Genomic DNA, 15,260 nt, shown 5'->3' with positions numbered 1-15,260 from the left:
TGCAATGCTGATGATCTAGTGTAGAAGGAAACATATATCCAGTTATATGATTTAGTTTAACACATCTCATGCCCTTTTTTATTCCTAAACAATCTGGAAAGTTTGGATAATACCTTCAGATGTATTGTCATGAACTTGTAAGTGACATCTAGAGCTCTTTAATGGCATATCTTAACTGAATTAAAATAAAGTAACAGAAGGACAACTCAGAGAAAACAGAAAAGAAATTTCTTATTCCAAATGTAACAATTGCTGCTCTTTTCTCCTCTTTTATTAGAGGTCAGCATAGATGAAGGTCGTTGATATCTCTGCCCTTAAATCTGAGTTATGAGAGTTTACCTAGAGTTGCACCAGTCACTGTAGATCACTTATATTAAATCTTGAAATTTGAAACGAAATACAAAAGCACATTCCCCTTTTAAGAAATATTGTTTTACTTCAAGGCTTACTCTTCTGTGGTTTATGTTTTACATAAGGTTAGACTAGATCAGGGTAACTCTTTGTTCTTCCCTTAGAATCAATCAGTATTGAAATTTTTCTCCAAAGTACACATACATGACACAAGTCATTATCGATTATTAATACTTTAATCTTGATAACAGAAAAAAAGTATCCAGAAAACTAAAAAAACAAACCACAAAAAAAACTGAAAAGGAGTCTGCTTTGTGGAAAACTTAACCTTTTCTTCCAAGAAAGATTTTCAAGTGATTCAGAAAAGATTCACCGTTTTGATAATAAAGCTGAAGACCTAGAAAACAGGTCACGATGTTCCCATCTTAAGAATTACAGCTATTACAGAAGAAAGCAAAAGTGAAAAATGATTGAATTTATAACCACTCTCATAATCAGAGTAATCAGGGGATGCATTTTCCCACACAAATTGGAAATGATATCACCACACGGATTTATTACTCTGAAACACAGAGAACAGGGCAAACTCTGTTGCTTCTATAAAAATGATGTCATTTGGAAAAAAGGTTAAAAAGTTCATCATGCATCAAGGAAAATGTAGAATTAATCTCAATATTTTTATTGCAGTTTCATAAACAAAAACTAAGAGTGAACACAAAGGAAATCTTCTGGAGAAAGTGCATACTGCTTCTTGAAATACAGAAAAAAAGAGAGATTTAGCCTGAAGAGGAATCTACATGCAATACATACATGTAAATTCTAGGTCAGGAGCAAGGAAAAACCAAACATTTTGCTCAGTGTAGATACGTTCCTATTGGTACCTATTCCTTGACAAGCATAGAGGTACAGTGCAGAAGAAACGCTATCTGGCAAAACTAGTTTCAGGGTGTGTGGTAAAATGGTATAACTTGTACCTGGTTCTCTAACAGGGTTGTTTTTTAACAAGGAATCAAAACATGAGATGGCAACTTCACAGAAAGAAATATAGGTTCATAGAATATGCTGAGTTGGAAGGGTCCCTTCAGGATCACTGAGCTTAGCTTGTGCTGTAACCAGACACATGTCAAATGCTCATGTACCATGTGATCTCAGGAGGTGATGCATCTCAGGAGGTGATGCCTGTTTTAGCTTTCATATTTTCCAGTGTCTTTACTTCATTAGGATGTAACTCTGAATTTCATATAAAGCGTTAGCAAGTTCTCTTCGCAGTTCAGTTGGACAAAACAGTCCTTTTCCAGCCAAGAACCAGGGACACTGCTGCAGCTTCAGGCCCAAAAAGAATAAACAATAGCAAATTGAGGAGAGTAATCTGGGAGGATGGGACTTCATAACTTGAAACTGTAATTAGACAATTAACCCAATATGTAAATGGACCAAAACTTATAAAAGTGTTAAAACTCATGACTAGTCATCCATTGTGTGTCCATTCTGGATGTAGCTCTGGCTGGGCTCTTGTACTGCCCAATGTGTATCCTTTGAAGACCTTTTAATAAATACCTATTTTATTCTTTTAACTCTGTCTAGTCTCTGTTCCAGGTAGCCTCCTTAGGCATCAGAAGCAGGCATTATTTCATTTTTATAGCAGTGTGTAGTACAGGAGACCTGCAATATGTATGGATGACATTATTAAAACAGGTGATTTGTTTTGGTTTAATTTCTAGAATTCATAATCTAATTATGTTTCCTCCAGTCATTAGCTAAAAATAAACCAGTATATTTTTGAAATTTAAGCTTTGAGTGCTAAAAGTCTAGGTATCACCTGTGACTTGCTGAGTAAACTTGTAAAATATAAAGCAAATCTTTTCCCTCAGTTTGATCATTTGTATACCATCTTCAGATGTTCTCTTTCGAACACTTTTTAAAAAAGTCACCATTATTTATTTATCGTTTAAGAACCACCATCCTTTATTTGATTCAGAGAGTAGCACAGTGATGACAAAGGATGGGAAAAGGCTGAGATAGTTACTGCCTACTTTTCCTGTCCTTAATAGCAAGATTGGAGGAAAACAAAGCCCTCATAGTGTCTGAGGGAATGGTCAGTGTACAGTGTGTTTGCCACTTAGACAAACACAAGTCTATGGGACTGGATGGGATCCACCTGAGGGTACTGAGGGACCTTGTCAAGCTATTTTCAATCTTTTACTCCAGCTGAGATCAGCATACGTGGAGGCTCATCAGTAAGAAGGATCAGAAGGAAGATGCAGGGAACTGCAGACTTGTCAGCCTGACCTCTGCTGACGCCACAGAAGGCCACAGAGCACTTCCTCTTGAGGGCCATCATGGGATATGTGCAGGAAAATCAGGGAATTAGGCCTAGCCAGTACTGAGCTCTGGAAAGGTCCTGCTTGATCAATCTCATGTCCTATAACCAGATGATCTGCTTTTTTGGATCAGCCAGGGAAAGGCTGTGGATGTTATCTACCTAGACTTTACTAAAGACTTAGAGTTTCTCACAGCATCCTTCTGGAGCAATTTATGGCTGCTTATGGCTTGGGCAGGTGCACCTTTGCTGGGTTAAAAACTGACTGGACATGCTGGCCCAGAGAGCAGTGAGGAACAGTGTCACAAGGGAGGTTCCCCATGGCTAAGTACTGGTTGGCCAGTTAAGGTTAATAATTTAATCTATGGTCTGCACAAAGGAATTGAGTGCATCCTCAGACATTTTGTAGGCATCACCCAGCTGGGAAGGAGTGAAGCTTCTTTCCATTTCCTCTTGGTCACTATATTTAGCCTATTTCCACTGTGTAAAATGGGGGAAATGAATGTAGTATTTCATTGTATTCTGTCTGATAATCTTTGAAGTGATACTTGGGTTGTGTTCTGACAGTTGCCACAGGACCCTTGTTTCATTTTAAATGTCTGAAATGTACTTCTGCCTTATTAGCAATAACAATAAAAACAATGTAAAATTGTTATTTTCTGAGCATGCCCCCAGGAATCAAATCAGTGACTGCAAATATTTCACTCCTTCTAAAATTAAAATATATTCCTTACCATTCTTTCTTCATTTATTAAAAGAACTTCAAAAAGAAACAAAAACATTTACCTTTATTGTTCATCATTAAAACAAACACAAATGTACTTGGTGAAATATTATCATAGAAATTCATATTAATAAAATTCTATTCTCAGTTGATGACCCATCAGTTCAGTAACCAAATCATCAGATAACCCATGTTGATTTAAAAAATTAAAAATCCAGGGAAACTACTTTATAGCCTTAATTTTTCCTGACTCTGCAGTGTCAAAGGAACTACTTTTGTAGTCCATTCTTGCTAAGATCAAGGAAGCAAGAGGTCAATTAAAAGAAATTATAGTCCATGACCTTCTCAAAAAGGAAATTCCCCTATAGCCGGTCATCTCTTACCAAAAAAAGGGAGAATAAATTGTATCTCAAGTAGGTATGACGTCTCCTAAGGCTTTTAACATCTAAAAGCTGTCCTATTCCTACCTTCAAGCAGATTCAAAGGGCTCAAGACTCCAAGCATAGCCATGCTGGTGGCTACACAAGCTCAGCTGTTTTACAGTTTATGTGACTCAACAAAATGTTTTACCTTGCAGCAGTAAACAAGTATGCATTCACACAAGTGGAAATTGTCACAGTGAATCCAAATGCTGGGCTGAAATTCAGGGGTTTAACTTCAGAACATAAACCCATTTAATGACAATTTTAGTAAAAATACACTTGTTGTTTACATTGCTGACTCAGTGATTTGTTCCAGTTTTTGATTTCATATATTTTCAGGGTATTCTCAAAATAGTAAGAAAAAAACACAACAAATTTTACCATGAATTTTGATTAGGCCTTTGTGTGTGGCCAACAGTGACAGATTAGGTTTTTTATAGATGCAGTCTATGAAGCAATGTACAACAGCTGTAATTAATTTTCTAAGATAATGATGTAACTTAGGTTTCAAAACATTGCATTTTTTTTTAATAATGCATCAGATCTTTTTAAAAAAAAACTTCCAGTTTTCCTGCGTGGCAATTTTGTCCTGAAGTCTCTTTTTAAGTGGAGATAAGGTGGACCTAAATTAATCCTTGCATGAAACTTCCTATGATTTCCTGTCTAATTTGTAAGACAATAACAAAAGTGAGTAATTAGTGCCTTCTAACATAAGCATGAAATTAGGAAACGCAGTTTGTTTTATATGCAGAACAAAGTACATTGATTGCCATATTCAACAGTCTTACAAATCTTACAAATATAAAAATGAAGAGCTTTGCTTAGTATAGAGTTGAAAAAAACAAAGCTGACAACTGATGGCTCAGTTTTCCAATTTCAAAGGAATTGGAAATTTAGACAAAGGAATTGGAATTTAGGGATAACTCAAAATCCCTTCTACAAAAAATTACTATGAGAAAATTCTACCTGTCCAATCTACTAACATTGTACTTATCTTTCTTTTGAGAGATGTAATTGACATTTTCTTCATTTGTGAAACATTTATCCTGCAGCAACAAGGGGCAGAGGCTATGCTTGTGTGTCCACAGGATCTGGCCCCAGGTGGATCCCCAGCAGGAATGTCAAGCCGTTCATCCAATCGCCAAGTGCAGCTCCCAGAGACGCTTCCCCAGAGCCTCAGAGACAAGAGAGAGACCAAACTTGGGCAGCATGGATGAGGAGAAGGAAAAGACTGTAAACACAAAGGTCCCTCACAGAAGAAGATGACCTCCGCTGCTCCTAAAGACAAAAGACTCTCTGTTGAATTTTATTCACTCATTGTTTGCACTGTTACCCCCCTTTTTTCCCGTTGGCTTTACTTCTCTTTAGTTTGCTACACTGTTATCCCTCCCGTTTTCCCACCCCTCTTCTGCTCAGTAAAAACTGAGGGGATAAGAGGGGAAGGTAGGAGGGGCTGTTGAAGTTACTCATATCTGCTTTCTCAAACTCACCGATCAATTCATCACCCCCAAGCATCCTGTTATGCCTCCGGTGGCAGGGAAACTCCAATTGGAGTTTCAGATTGGCAGGGAAATTCCAATTGCAGTTTCAGATTGGATTCAATCCAGACTGGATTTTGGATGCTCCTCACCTTCTCATCAGTCCATACGTGGATTGTCCCTCAGCCCAGGCAGAACATCTGGGTCCCACTAGCCAAGACTTTACAGCAAGACAACCTCTGCCTGTCCGTGGGCAGTGTGGATAACCCGTTGTCCACGTGTCTGGTAGGGATTCCCTCGGTAGCAGATGACCAGCCTAATTCAGATCTCCTCTGCACCACAGACAAGAGTCCCAATCCGGTAGACACTTGGGATGAGTGGACAAAGATTCTGCCCAATGGTATAGAGGAACCCCAAGAACTGGACTTGCTGGAGTCCTCCAAAGCAACATATTGCTTTAAATTTTACTTCAGATGACCAATTCAACGTTGGCCCAAAAGTGACCCAGCAATAAACACATGCAGAAAAGATGTATCACCCATTAACAAAGCCTATAATATCCTAAATTGGTGTAATTACACCAGTCACAGGCTCTGTGTCCTCACTCCACCCCAAAGTTTTGCCCCAGGGAATGTTTTTTAATCGATGGTGACTGAGTGTGGGCTGGGCTCCCTTCACATCTCCAGGGGGGAATCCCTGTAGCCTTGGCAGGTGTTCTACCCTCCCTCCAAACATTACATTATTACATAATTGGAAACAAAAAGGCGAATCAGCATGTCAAAAGAGATCCTATTCTGAATTCAATGAAAACTGTGATAGCCATGTTTATAATTGGAACAAAGCAAAGAGAGCTGCAGTCTCACTCTTCTTACGTTGGGTGGCCGCAGCTAAGGCTCTTGGTGAGTTTTCTCACCTGGAGTTTTGTCTTAGTAAGCAGGCAAACACTACCTCCACTGCACTCAGTGACCTGCTTAGTGACACTGACGCTACCAGACATGCAACATTGCAAAACAGAGCTGCCACAGACTTCCTACTGCTTGCCCATGGACATGGCTGCCAAGACTTTGAGGGGATGTGCTGCCTCAACATCTCCTCACACTCAGAATTCATCCACACAAGCATCCACAAGCTGAGGGAGCAAATAAAGGACTTAAAGGTGGAAAAACACCCAGATTGGATCAATGAATTTTTCGGACAGGGGAGTTTCACAGGATGGGCTGCATCTTTTGTCAAAGGAATTTTTTTGATTGCAATAATTGTTTTTATCATCTTAGCCATGTTTCCCTGTTGAGTTAAGCCTATGCAGGAGTCCATGGCAGAGGTCTTCTTAGTAAGAAAAAAAGGGGAACTGTAGCATCCCATGAACTCTCTTCTCTTGGTAAATCCCCAAGTCCCCAGCCCTGGAAACAGCAGTAACCACTTACCATAGAGTTAGCCCTCCTGGGAGAAAAAAACCAGATTCCCACATGGACCTTTTGTGTCACAACTTCCTCAGGTTTCTCTTTCCCCTGTCCCCTGACTGGCTTGGCATCCCTGGTGGCCACCCCCCTTCCCCTGGAGGCCAGTCTCCTCTGTCCAGCCCTTAGCTCTGCTCCCCACCCCTTCCCCTTCTCAAGCTGCCTGCTCCATGTGGTTGTTCTCTTTTCCTCGCTGGGTCCCTTTCAGCCACGCTCTGCTGGAATTAAACCTTGCAAAAGAGCCTTGCCTCTGTCACTGAGCCAGTTGTGGTCAGCGTTGAGTGGGGGTTTGACTGCGTTGCCTGAATATTAACTCAGCCTGCCTTTTGACAAGAGAGGCTTGTTGGGACAAAAATAGGAAGAAACACCCACATTTTTATTATCTTTAATTTTATATATACATGTGATGGTGTGTGTCTTCACCATGGCTAAGTCACTACCACCAATGGAGGTCGTGATAGCCCTGTCCAGGTTAATCTCTCTTCGGGGGATGGAAGGCAATATTGTAGTCACGCACTGTTTCTAAGCATGCCCCACAAGTCTGGTTAGTGAGCATTGGCTCTCTGTCAATCATCTCACTAAACAGCAACATCCCAGGCCCCATTGTGCTCCCCTAATCGCAGTTGGCTCTCTTGAGTAGGGTCAAGGTTACCTACCCAAGATTCCTTTCCACAACATATTGGTGAGTGATGATTAACATGCTGGACTTTGAAATCCTAGGTGATTGATATAAAGGATTGATCGCACATACATAATTCTTTTAACACATGTCATCGACCAAGTCTGGGATTTGGCATGGAAGCAACTATCCCTAGATCCCTATGTGAGAAAGAGTTTAGAAAGCAGACTTTTCCAAAAGCAGTCCTTTCTGAAGCCCACAGCTCAGTGAGAGGGCGTCCCTGACAGTTTGACTGTCCCTGTCTTCTCTGCAATAACTGAATGAAGTGTACATTGACACTGAATCCTATTAAAACACTGTGGCATTTACCACAGAGATTTTTAAATTCATTATAGTGGAAAAAGTTGCTTCCCTCTTACAAATGAAGCAGAGAACTCTATCCATTACAGTATATCACCATTACTTTTTTAAATTTTTTTTTCATTCCATCTACATAAATCATAAATTTTCCAATAGCTGACCAAACTGAGAGCACATGGGTGTTTAAAGTACATGGAAGATCACATGTCTGTTAGGAAAACATTTTTCATTAATGCCTTGGGCCATGCTTGAGAGGAGTCAGGACAAACTATAAATGAAGTTTGAGGCTAGTTACTGTCATGCCAGATGAAAAACATGCAATTTAATTTCTGCCAACATTGTTTCATTGCATAGATTGCACTTGTTGCAGGATTTGACATGCGAATGTATATTTAAAAAGGCAATGAAAGCACTGTCTGTGTTAGCAGCAGAGATGACCAGTGGTGACCATTTCCATTGACAGGGAAGATCATGGGACTTCTCTGCAGTCACAAACACCAGGAAATATTTGTACAACACAGAAAAAAAGCAGAGGAAAAATCATCCTATCTTCTCATCCATTTCTGTGCAATTGGTTTTGATATCTTTCAGAACTCATTTTTCTCTCCTGTGGAGGAATTTCCCATTTGCTTTGTTATGAAAAAAATATTACTCCACGGCTAGTTTTTTCCTTCTAAGTCTTTTTATCCTATGGATGCCACCTTATCTTACCTCAGAAACGAGCCTGAGCCTATCAAAGATTTTGACACTACTGTTTTCCCAATCACAAATATGGAAGTAAAACTTTAATTGTTTTAGAGAAAGCTGAAAGTGAGTATACAGGATTTTATTCCTCATTACCTCATATTCCAGAAAAGCTTAGTATGCAGTTAACTGATATTTTCAGAATAAATAAAGCCAAATAAAAGACAATAAAAATTTTAAAAGTCAAAATAACTCCATCATTAATAAAACAAAACAATTACCTGTTCTGCTTTGCTTACATGCAAAGATTAGAGTGCTTATCACCTTGCCTGGAAGCCATAGAGAACTATCCAAGGCATCATGAAGCCTCCTGACCTGCAACACATAACTTTGGGTGAGTTTCTGCAATATGCTGAATAACAGTGATTATATAGACACATCCCACTTGACTGATCAGGAAATACAAATAACCTTTAGGAACTTCTGGAGAAGAACAAGGAACGGGGTCACACAGCAGGCTAATTTGTTTTCTTTTTTTCATCCAGGGAGAATTGTTCCAGATAATCCAGCTAATTAAAATGTTCCTGAATACCCTCCCACCAGTCAGGGACTTGTGGAAGCTTCCCAGTTTGCCAAAAAACAGCACTAGAACAGTTGGATTAGATGACAAATTTATGTGTCTTCAAACTGTATTATTCTTTCCTATCTTATTCTATTCCATGAGAAAGGAGAGTGTCATTTCCTGGGGACAAACTGGGGAATGCTCCCTGGAAATATATCCATTGCATTGGTAAAACATCATGAAACAGAGTGATGTCACTGACAGCTCTTTGACAAAAGGGACTTCTGTCCAGCTTTGGACAGTTGAGGGATGCATTCACAAAAACTGGAATGGCCCAAGGTACAGAGAATGAAAGCAGTAATTACAGAGAAATGAATAATCAGGAAAATGGAACAATATGAGTTCTCAAAGTCTTTTTTCTGCTTGCAAAAATCTAAAGTTTCATCTTGCATATTTCTGTAATGCTCTTTTGAAAGACTACTTTGAAGATATATTTTGGGGTTCAAAAAATGGCAAGCAGTCTGGTGCCTAGCCCAATGTCTCTGAAATTACCCACACACACACATCAGCCATTTATTCTGAGCCACCAGAGTGAAGTTCAGCCATCAACAATTTATACCCAAATGCTAGAATGTAAGTTCCTATACATGTTGCTTTGATCTTTGCTGCTTTTGTTGTTTTAAAAGTCTCCTAGAGAGTGTACAACTGCAGTCGTATATCTTTTTGGACACTTTTATTTTTGTTCTGAAAAAATCCTTGATATTTCAGCAACTCCTGGCTTTTCATGTTGTTACTTACTTATCTAGATATCAAGACCCTGTCAGTGCATTACTGCATTGTTTGCACTAACTGATATACTTTCCTGTGGTCTGCATTATCTTCTGAAAATACCCTATATTATTTGTTTTGGGGAATCCCTGTATGTTTATATGGCCATTTGCCAAAGGTATTGGTCCTTAATTACATAGAATCACAGATTTCTCTGTGAGATTTACATAAAGCACAATGTAAAGATTTATTTTAAAAATCAAAAAGCTGTTTCAAACCTGCACAAAATTATTGTCAGCAGCAAAGTACATCCACTTGGTTAACCTCAGTATAAAATCAGATGTTTTGCCCATTTTTATTCTTTTTTTTTTAATATATATTTCATTTTGTATTTCCTTGATTTTCACCATTGTCATATCATACCAAAAGAAGCTAGAACTTGTCAAAAGCTCAGCCACCACTGCCCCTTGTCAAATTACAGCTAATGCATCAGGCCTAAATAAGTAATTCTGAATCAAGATCAGGTACATGAAATGCCTGTAGGCAGAGCAGTCTTCAGAATGACGAATCACCGTCTCAGACTTAAAGTTAAAAAATGCTGTGACAGTCAGAGCAGATTGAAATAGAAGAAGCTTAAACTGTAGTATAGAAAATCCATGGGATGAAATCAAGTAGATGATGCTGGGATCTGGCTGTCAAGTATTTCAAAAGAAATGTTTCATAAGGACTACTTGGTGACATTGAAAATATTTTATGGTTTATTCTTAAGGAAATACTACTTGCAAGGGAAAGGAGCTGTAGCTTCCTAAAAGCTCTTAAGGACCAGCCGTTAATTTGTGTTAAATATCTGAAAATGTAAAATATCATGATTATGAGGCATGGCTTTCTAACGCTGTGGGTTGTTTTAAATTGCTTTCAAGATTTAACATTGCTTTATACCTTTACAGAGCTCTTTATGAATGCACTTCATCTGACATAACACAATTGTGAAGGCTTTGTTGTTATACTCTTAATGTTAATACATTAATATACATATGCTAAGAGAAAGTGCTTAACACACTGACAGGGAAGTCTCAAAAATTTCCAGATTCTTACTATAATTAGTTATGTTGGACCATGTCTCTGAGACTTTAACTACAGAGAAAAGAAGTCCTTCACCTGAACGTGTAAAAAAAGACAGATAATGCATTAAAGCCTTGCAGCATACGTTTGCCATAGATATTTTTCTCTTAAAGAACCTTCTGCAGGACCTCGGAAAGATTCCTTTTGTATTTATTTTCTCCACATTTTCTTAATGTGGAATAAATTGCTCCTTCTCAAGAAAGACCTGCAAAGCTTAAACTTTCTGCTCTCCTTACTCATCTACTCCATATTTTATATATTTTTCCTAAGAAACACACAGCCAGATGTAAAAGACGACTAAGGCAGCAGTGTATAACTATGTGCCAGTCAGGCTTCAGGAGAAATCCGCAACCGGAATGCATGACAGAAATTTCTTCAGAAAGCAGTGAAGCTTTCTGACTACAGCTGCCTGTTGCATTGCAGTGGCTTGCATCACTCAGTAAGTGAAAAATCCCAGCACCTTTACTTGCTTCATGCATCTTAAGGCCGCCCAGCACACAAGTTACTGTCCACTGCCTGAATGGTAAGGACCTTCACAAAGAAACAAATGAAAAATGCAGATGTCAGTTTCAGCGTACAGAAGGATCCACAGCAATTGGAATAGTCTGTGTCTGTAGGGAATGCTAAATCACAGGCTTAAAAACAAAACATAACAAGACAAAAAACCCCTGTATGCAGCAATTAGTCTTTGGGCAAGGCAAGGCAAGAAGTCTTCTGCTACAGCTCTACTGAGAAAATTATTTGTACTAAGACAAGCAAGACTATGGCGTTGAACTTGAGCCTTTTCCTGATTCCTTTGCAGCATGTGAGGTACCTATACCATCTGTGATGGGTTAGACTTTCTCCTGCATATCTATTCACAAGCTTCAGCAGTTCATCTGCTTGCCCATAATAAGAGTTAGCAAAGAGTTCAAAGAAAAGTGGTGTCACATTCTAATTATATTGTAGTCTCTAGAATCAAACACTGAAAATAAGTTATCAGAACCTTGTCATAATGAAGGTTATATAAAAATAATTTTTGCCATTTCAGTGCTACACATACTACCTTAATTCTTGACCCACTTACATTGTGAAAAACAACAGAAAAAGAGTGGAAAGAGAAACAGCAGGAAAAGAGTAGAAAATAATTTCTGTATATGATGTGTTTCTGGAAGCAAGTTACTGTTATTTGTAAATAGCCTGAAAAAACTCCATAGATATGGTGGTGTACAGTGATATCTGAACTGGATTTTAAATAATCTCCACAATAAGAAATTATGCTCTGTAATAGCAACACTATTTCAGCTGAGAATAGATGCTGAGTACAACTGTGAAGCAAAATATGGAATAAATCCTCATAGTGGGAATTAGCAATAAATTATAACACAGCTCAGTAATTTGATGTGAACTGGTAATATTTGCTCTTCTGGTTTGGTGGTGGTTTTTTTTTGTTGTTTATTTGTCTGAAAGTTTAACAGGTGAAACTTGACACAAAATGAATGTCATTCTTGAGAATGATTTGTTTAGAAAATCTCATAGAATATCTGTAGGAACTAGACAGCTACTATACTGCAAAACAGTGGAAAGTGAAATTTTGACATCATATGAGAGCTTAACATAGTGTAGTATCCCATGAACTCTCTCCTCTTGGTAAATCCCCAAGTCCCCAGCCCTGGAAACAGCAGTAACCACTTACCATAGAGTTAGCTCTCCTGGGGGAAAAAAACAGACTCCCAAATGGACCTTTTGTGTCACAACTTCCTCAGGTTTCTCCTTCCCCTGTCACTGGCTTGGTACCCCTGGAGGTTGGTGCCCCTCTGCCCAGCCCTTGGCTCCTTCCCCCACCCCTTCCCCCTTATGAGCTGACTGCTCCACATGGTTCATCCTCTTTTCCCCGGGTTTCCCCTCAGCTGCTGTGTTACTCCACTGGACTAAAACCTTGCAAAAGAGCCTTTCTTGCCTCTGTCGCTGAGCCAGTTGCAGTGAGTGTTGAGTGGGGGTTTGACTGTGTTGCCTGAATGTTAACTCAGCCTGCCTTTTGACAGGAGAGGCTCATTGGGACAAAATGAGCACCCACCATTCTAACACCCACATTTTTAACAAAGTACTTATTTGCTAATGTCTGTGAAAGGCATTATAGTTTGTGTTTTTCCCTGCATATATAACCATCCATGTTCTGTACTGTAATGGTCACATTAATAGTACTCCTCTTACTACTAAGTAAATTTCTAATGTATTTGTCATTGCTACCTACCAGCTAACATTCTGAAGCCTTTGTATAGAAAAAAACTTGTATTTTTTCTGTTATCACTATCTGAATCAAATACAAGGTCAACAATTTACTTCAAACCACAAGTTTTTCTCTTTACTTTCTGGTCTGTCAGAAAGTCTCTTGTCTCTTGCTTGCCAACTGCTTGATATACTGTCAAGCCAAAAGTAAAAACCAAAAGTTCCAAACTAGCTAATTAAGACCAAACACTTCTGGCATATTCAAGTTTTATAAAAAGCTTAAGTTAAGTTCTGTATTTCACCTTCAGAACATCATATTTTGAGCTATCACCAGATACACTGATTGAACATCCATTTATTGTACCACAAACCCAGCAGGCACTATAGGCACAAAGCAGTGGCGAAAAACTGGTAAAAACATTAGAGAGATGTCTGTGAGCAAACCAGAATAAACACACTGAGCTATTTGAACAAGGATAAACCCCTTGCTTTGGAAAGCAACTTTTATTTTCAGTAACATACTAAGACCTCCTTTCTCTGCCAGGAGTGACTGACGTGTTTTGGCAGGATTTGCAAATACAGCTGTTCTTGCAAAACTTCCCAACAGAATTTACATGCCAGATAAGTGCCATTACTTTGCCCACATCTTTCACATCAAGTACACAAAAGAAACAATATGAATGTGATTTTTCTTTGTGCCATGAATCAAAATACCTAATTTTTTTCACACGCAAAACTTCAAGCACTTCTGCTTGGATTCCCAAGCTGACTATTTATGAATTGTCTGTCATTCATACTTGAGGTTTTTTCAGGCCATAACACAAACAGAAGCTTACACTTTAAGGTAGGTGAGATTGGTAAGACACCTTTTAAGACTTTTGCCAAGGTTTGGCAAATGTAGATAGAGTTCTTTGCTCTGCCACAGATTTCCTAAGAGCCTTCCAACACATTTTTTAAAATTTCTTAACATAGGAAGAATAAGTTCAAAGAACAACTTTTTCAGTAGTCTTCTAATTCCCCATATAATTTTAACAAGATCCTTGGCAAGGTTTGGCCAACTGCATGCTCACAGGTACATGCTAAGGACTATTAATAACCTGAATGGATCAGTCAAAATTCATTTAAATCTTTACCACCCTGCATAGTCCTGCAAAAAGACTTTGTGTGCCTTTTCACGCCTTCATGAATGCAATACCTACTCATTTTATACTACTCTCAAGGACTGCTGTGCAGGCTCACAGTGTTTCAGACACTTTGAAAAAACACAGAAAACCAATCATTAAATCTGATGCTCATAAAGTCACCAAGGCCCGTAAGACACAAAAGACTAGATTCACTGTAGTGCAGACATGGCCTTCCTACTGTTCAGCTTCACAGACAAAAAAGTACTAGATAATGTCCTACTTAGAGATGTAGATTTAACTAATGTGCTCCATTTTCCTATATGTAACATGAGGATAAAAATTTGTAACTTCAGAGTCTCTGTGTCAAGATACATCAATTTAAGGTCATCAAATGTTTCAATACTATTCAAGTGTCCTTTATTTAAGAATTTATATTTCTAAAATTTAGTGCATGGCTTCTGTAAAATCACTACTTTAGAAAATGTTCCCTTGTTAATTTATTTAACAAGAATACTTGTGCATGATAAGTAGAAATGCAACATTGACTAATGTATGCAAATTCATTCAAGTGTTCAGGTGAACATTTACAACATAGGCAAATACTATCCTGAACCAGTGACTGTGCTAACATAATCAAACTAACTAACGTAATCAAAGGTTTTTTGCCAGAATAAGTAGGTTTCTGTAAATGTTAAAAGAATGAGTGCAAGAACAATGAAGACTAGGTGGGAAGCTGTTTTAAACAGGATTGGACTAAGAAGAAAACGCGGAATTAAAAGAAGGCTTGTGTAGACAGAGACTAAAGGATAAGCATCAAAATGAAGGTAGCATGTTGCCATGGAGAGCTTTGAAAATAACAGAGAAGCTGAGATTTAAAGCAAAAACATAGACTCAGTAGTATAGAAATTTAAGAGTAAAGTAAAAAAGGATAAACTAATGGTCTGAATAAAATAAAAAAGGATATTTTATTAAAAAGGTAATAAAATGTAGATTGTAATCTCTGTTATTTTTATAATTTAATTTTCCTTAACATGATCAAATTTTAATTCTATACCTATATT

Source organism: Fringilla coelebs (genome assembly GCF_963513975.1).
Source record: "Fringilla coelebs genome assembly, chromosome: Z".
In the NCBI taxonomy this organism is placed as follows: Eukaryota; Metazoa; Chordata; class Aves; order Passeriformes; family Fringillidae; genus Fringilla; species Fringilla coelebs.
Note: the sequence above shows the minus strand (reverse complement) of the source record.